At 38.7% G+C, this 6300-nt stretch overlaps 1 non-coding gene across 1 annotated transcript; it reads left to right on the plus strand.

Moving 5' to 3' along the window:
* The first annotated feature begins 4207 nt into the window (after positions 1-4207).
* On the plus strand, positions 4208-4280 carry TRNAD-AUC (transfer RNA aspartic acid (anticodon AUC)). The gene has a single exon. It is a non-coding gene; the product is annotated as a tRNA-Asp (tRNA).
* Positions 4281-6300: the final 2020 nt, after the last annotated feature.

Raw genomic sequence — 6300 nt, forward strand, 5'->3', positions numbered from 1 at the left:
TTTGCTTCATTATTGGCTAATGAGGTGTTCTGGTAAACATTTCTCATCTACATTACTAGTTGGCATTTCCCTCAACCATTTGTTAAAATCTCAGAAAGCACTGGTTGTACTATCATGCTACATAAGGCCACGTAAGATTCATTATAATAATTTTGTGTGGGATTAATAATGATATTTTTCTACTGCTCCTTTTCTACCCCAGTTTTCATGAAATATATATTTATTTGACTGCTTTGGGTCTATGGAGGCAGTACATGGGTTTGTAGTTGCAACACATGGGCTTAGTTGCCCCATGGATGTGGGATCTTAATTCCCCAAACCAGTGATCAAACCAGCAACCCCTGCATTTGGAAGGTGGATTCTCAACCACTGGACCACCAGGGAAGTCCCTTAGGTTATTTTTTACCTGTGGTAAGATACATACTAAATGGTAACTGTCCATTTCCCTATGATTCTGATTATTCTAAGTACTTCATATAAGTGGAATCATATATCCATCTTTTGGGGACTGGCTGTTTTTCACTCACCATAACGTCCTCAAGGTTCTTCCATGTTATACCATATTGTGGAATTCTTTTCAAATCTGAACAATATGTGTATACCACGTTTTTGTATCTGTTCATCTACTGATGGACACCTGGTTTGCTTCCATGTCTTGGCTATTGTGAATAATACTGCTATGCTTATATGGGTGCACAAATATCAGTTTGGGATCCTGTTTTCAATTATTTTGGGTATATACCCAGATGTGGAATTGCTGACTCATATGGTAATTTATTTTTTTGAGAAAACACCATAATGTTTTCCACAGAGGCTGTACCATTTTACATTGCCACCAACAGTGCAAAAGAGTTCCATTTTCTTCACATCCTAACCAAAACTTGCTGCTTTCTGATTTGATGACACTGGCCATCCTAATGGGTATGCAGTGGTATCTCATACTCTCTCCATGCCTAGACCAGCAGCTTGCCATACAGCGCAGCAGAGTGGCCTACTGAGGATCTAGGCGAGTCTCCAACTGAGACAACACCTCATGAGGTTGGGGTGCTGGCCTGCAGGATGTACTACATGTTTGAAATCATAAAGCAACGTGTCAGCACACATTGCTTCTTCTAATTGCAGGTATGGAAACTATGAGGTGGAGGTGGGATAGACTTTCAATATTAAGTGAAATGACCTACCAAATAATTGCTGCTTATCTCTGTGACTTGGGACTCTGCTGACTTGGGACTAGGGATACAAGAGCTTATACTACTCAGTTCAGTTCAGTTGCTCAGTCGTGTCTGACTCTTTGCGACCCCATGGACTGCAGCACGCCAGGCCTCCCTGTCCATCACCAATTCCCATAGCCTACTCAAACTCATGTCCATTGAGTCGGTGATGCCATCCAATCATCTCATCCTCTGTTGTCCCCTTCTCCTCCCGCCTTCAATCTTTCCCAGCATTAGGGTCTTTTCGAATGAGTCAGTTCTTTGCATCAGGTGGCCAAAGTATTGGAGTTTCAGCTTCAGCATCAGTCCTTCCAAAGAATAATCAGGATTGATCTCCTTTAGGATGGACTGGTTGGATCTTCTTGTTGTCCAAGGGACTCTCAAGAGTCTTCTCCAACACCTTATAATACTATAAGGGGAAAAAACAATGTTTCCAATGTTGGTCATTTGGGGCTTTTATGCTACAAACAGTGAGGTGGAAAAGGGGTCATTATGTTAGCTAGGGGAACTGATCCTGAAGAATCTTTTTTTTTTTCTGTTTTTTTTTTTATTTTTACTTTATTTTACTTTATAATACTGTATTGGTTTTGCCATACTGAAGAATCTTGACAATCAAAGTAAAAATGTTATAGCTTCAAAGTTGGGCATGAGAGAATCTGAAATCCGATCTGTCGTTCTAGAGCAGGACTTATACTACGAAATCAAGTGGAAAAAGCTAATGTTAAGACCACCACACCCACAAAGGACAGAATTATCAAGGGCTAGATGCCTTGAGAAGGCAAATTTGACATGAAACCCCGAATCACTGAGTGCCTGTGTGAGGGCAAAGCAAATGTGGCATAAATTACAAAAGGAGAAAGTCATACATGCCAATTGCATTCTCATAAGCTGTTACAAAATAAAGACATCACCTCTAGCCATATTTCTTTCATTGCTGTGTATACATTTATACATTTTAATGAATTTTTTTCCTTCCTCTTCTCTACTTCCATTATTTATATTTGGAAAGTAAGTTGTGGTTAATTATACAATTTTTAAAAACCAGGTTGATTGAGGTGTAATTTACTATACTGAAATTTATCCTTTTAAAGTGTACAGTTCAAGGAGTATAGTCATATAACCACCATAATTGAGACATAAAATATTCCTTTTACCTCCAAAATTCCTTCATGCCCTTTCGAAGTCAGTTTGCTCCCCTAACTCCCAGTCTTTGGCAAACACTGATCTGAATTTTGACCCTATGGCTTTTGCCTTTTACAGAAGGTCATTAATATGGACTTGGACGCTACATACCCCTTTGTGTCTGGCATCTTTCACTTGACATAGTCTTTTGAAATGTATGAAATCCTTAAAGAAATAAAAACGCCGTCATCCTATGACTGAAAAACAAGACCCAAATTGGAACACACAGAAAGATAAGAAGCTGACAAGCTCTGGAAGAGGGCTTAAAAGGATATGGGGGATAGGACAAGATGGTCTAATGTAATTTAATCAGTCACAGAAGAAGAGACTGGAGAGAAGCAATGTTTGGAAAAGCAATTAATGAGAGTTTTCCAGACTCGAAGGCTCTGATACAGAATGAAGAATGTATACCAAGCAAGATAAATAAAAAAGAACCACATCTAAAGCACGATATTGTAAAACTCAAACATCAAAGACAAGGAGTAGGCTTCAAAAGCAACTCAAGAGAACAGGCAGACGACTTGCAAAGGAACAACAAACTGACTAATCGCAGCCTTTTCAACAGCAACAGTGAATCGAGACTACTGGCGCAGTGCCCGAAGCGCCAAGAGAAAACCAGCTCTCAGCCTGCCCTGATAATCTTTCAAGAAAAACCATGAACTAAAGATATCTTCAGATAAACAAATACCAACTAGCCTTCTCTGAAGGAATTTCTAAAGTATATAATTACAGCAGAGGGAAAAAGATCCCAGTGAGAAGATGCAAGAAAGAGTGGAAGGCATTAAAAAAAAAAGATGTAGGCAAATCTGAGCAAACATTTTGTACGGTGATAATGAAAATATCTAGTATGTAGGGTTAATAAAAGGTCACGGCTTGTGGTAAAGAGAGGTTGGTGAGAGCAATTTCTCTCTTCTTTAAGATATCTTTCAAAAACTGTAAGGTATATGGAGGATTAAAAACCTGTTAACTCCATTTTCAGGAAAGCTGAGTGACAGATATCTGTACAAGTCAAAAATGCCTAAGTGCTGCCAGAGGCATCACAGAAGCCGCACGGGGATCAAGTAGATACCATGGGGATTAAGTGAACAGAAAGAGGCCAGAGGTGACAGATCGCAGAAAATATTAGTAAAACTACATTTCCTGTGGGTGACGGGCTCATCCTAAAGTGAGCAACCTACATCCTTTACACACCACAAGAGATGAGAACGCTGGCAACCACCAGGCAGAAGGCGACTGGTCAGAAGCTTGTGTGGACAGAAGCACAGAAAAGATAAAGGGAGAAAAGAGGAATGACCCAGAGGTGGCAGATCTCAGAGAATGCCCACACAATACACTCAGAACAAATCTCTTACAAACTGCTGGGCCAGAAAAATCCAACTCATTTACTGAATAAAGAGCCATAAAAAAAAAGGATCTGGCACATTATTACTACAAAGATACTGTAAGGAGAAAGGTGGAAAGAAAGAGCAAAAGCTAAAAGATGAAGAACCAGACAAGAAACAGATTTTAAAAATCTAACCGAAAGTTAACTATAAACAACAAAAAACCAACCAATTACTTCAATTAACAAAGTCTACATAGCAGAAATGCAAGAAATCAAAGAAGAGATGGCACAAAAACAGGAGAAGGAATATTAAAAATAAAAAGGAAAAGCTGAGATTAATAAGTTAGAAAACAAAAAGAACCAAGACAGAAAAACATCCTAACTTGATGAAGAAAAGATGCAAGAAAGCACAAATACACAAAAATAAGAAATAACCACGGAAACAAAAAAAAAGTTTAGAGAATCACTTAAAAATTACTTTGTTGGGAATTCCCTGGTAGTCCAGTGGTTAGGACTCCACACTATCACTGCTGAGGGCCCAGGTTCAATCCCTGATCAGGGAACTAAGATCCCACAGTTCAGTTCAGTTCAGTCGCTCAGTCGTGTCCGACTCTTTGTGACCCCATGGACTGTAGCACGCCAGGCCTCCCTGTCCATCACCAATTCCTGGAGCTTACTCAAACCCATGTCCATTGAGTCGGTGATGCCATCCAACCATCTCATCCTCTGTCGTCCCCTTCTCCTCCTGCCTTCAATCTGTCCCAGCATCAGAGTCTTTTCCAATGAGTCAGTTCTTCACATCAGGTGCCCAAAGTATTGGAGTTTCAGCTTCAGCATCAGTCCTTCCAATGAATATTTAAAACTGATTTCCTTTAGGATGGACTGGTTGGATCTCCTTGCAGTCCAAGGGATGCCCAAGAATCTTCTCCAACATCACAGTTCAAAAGCATCAATTCTTCAGCGCTCAGCTTTCTTTATAGTCCAACTCTCACATCCATACATGACCACTGGAAAAACCATAGCTTTGAATAGATGGACCTTTGCTGGCAAAGTAATGTCTCTGCTTTTTAGTATGCTGTCTAGGTTGGGTATAACTTTTTTTCCAAGGAGCAAGCGTCTTTTAATTTCATGGCAGCTGTCATCATCTGCAGTGATTAGTGAAAGTGGTCAGTCATGTCCAAATCTTTGCGATCCCATGGACTATACATCCATGGAATTCTCCAGGCCAGAATACTGGAGTGGGTAGCCTTTCCTTTCTCCAGGGGATCTTCCCAAACCAGGGATCTAACCCAGATCTCCCACATTGCAGGCAGATTCTTTACCAGCTGAGCCACAAGGGACAAGCTATTTGGCCAAAGGAATTTTTTTTTGTTTAACCCTATGTAAGCAATTTTGAAAACCTATATGAAATATATCACTTGTGAGGAGTTATATAATTTATCAAAATAAATAAAATAAGAACATAAAAATATGATCGTTTTTAAAGAACACCTCTACCCCCCCAAAAAAAATCAGTCCCAGATTTCACAAGGAAGTGCTACCAAGCCTTTAAGAAGTCTAATGCGTAATTCCAAAATGCTTTTTGAAGCTATTTCAAGGGACTGAAAATTGAAGAAAACTTTCAAGTTATTTCTATAAAGTAGGTATAACATTAATATCCAAATCTGACGAGGAAGGAAATTACAGACCACTTTTACTTCTGAGTATTTATGCAAAAATATTGAGTGTTAGTTGTTAACTGCTTTGAGATAAATTACCACAAATACAGCAGCTTTAAAACAATATACAGTTATTATCTCACGGTTTCCATTGCTTAGGAGTCTGAACACAGCTTAGCTGGGTCTTCAGGGTCTCACAAGGTAACAATCAAGGTGCCAGTCAGGCTGCACTCTCATCTGGGGATCACATCCTTTTTCAAGCTCACATGGTTGTTGGCAGAATTCATTTCTTTGTGGCTATAAACTCAAAACATTGACATCTTCAAAGGCAGCAGGAAAGCTCTGACTTCAGAGAAAGCCCTAAACTCTCTTTTAAAGCCTATACCTGATCAGGTAAGGCTTATCCAAAGTAATCTCCCTTTCATCAAGTCAAAAGTCAACAGATTAGGGACTTAATTACATCAACAAAATCCCTTAGTCTTTGCCACATTACATAAACATAGTCGTGGGAGTGATACACTCTATTATATTTCATATATAATATATGATATATATGTCTACCTTCAAGAGAAAGAGATCATACAAATACTGCCTAAGTACACTAAGTAACATATAGCAAAGACAAAAACTAGGAATACATTAAAAACAACACGTTATAATCGAGTAAGATTATTTTAAAAATGCAAAGGTAGTTCAGTATAAGGATATAATTTTCAGAGATACTAAGAAAGCTTTGATAATGTTTAACAAACCATCTTTGATTTTAAAATCCTTTAAAAAACAGGAATTGATTCTTCTTTATATCCCCAAGACAAATATAATGCTTAATGAGGAAACAGCAGGAGCATTTTCATTGAAATTAAGAAAAGTCTGTCTACTACTGAGACAGTTATCAATATTATACTAGAGATACTACCAACACAAT

The sequence above is a fragment of the Capricornis sumatraensis genome, chromosome 22 (assembly GCF_032405125.1).
Source record: "Capricornis sumatraensis isolate serow.1 chromosome 22, serow.2, whole genome shotgun sequence".
Classification (NCBI taxonomy): Eukaryota; Metazoa; Chordata; class Mammalia; order Artiodactyla; family Bovidae; genus Capricornis; species Capricornis sumatraensis.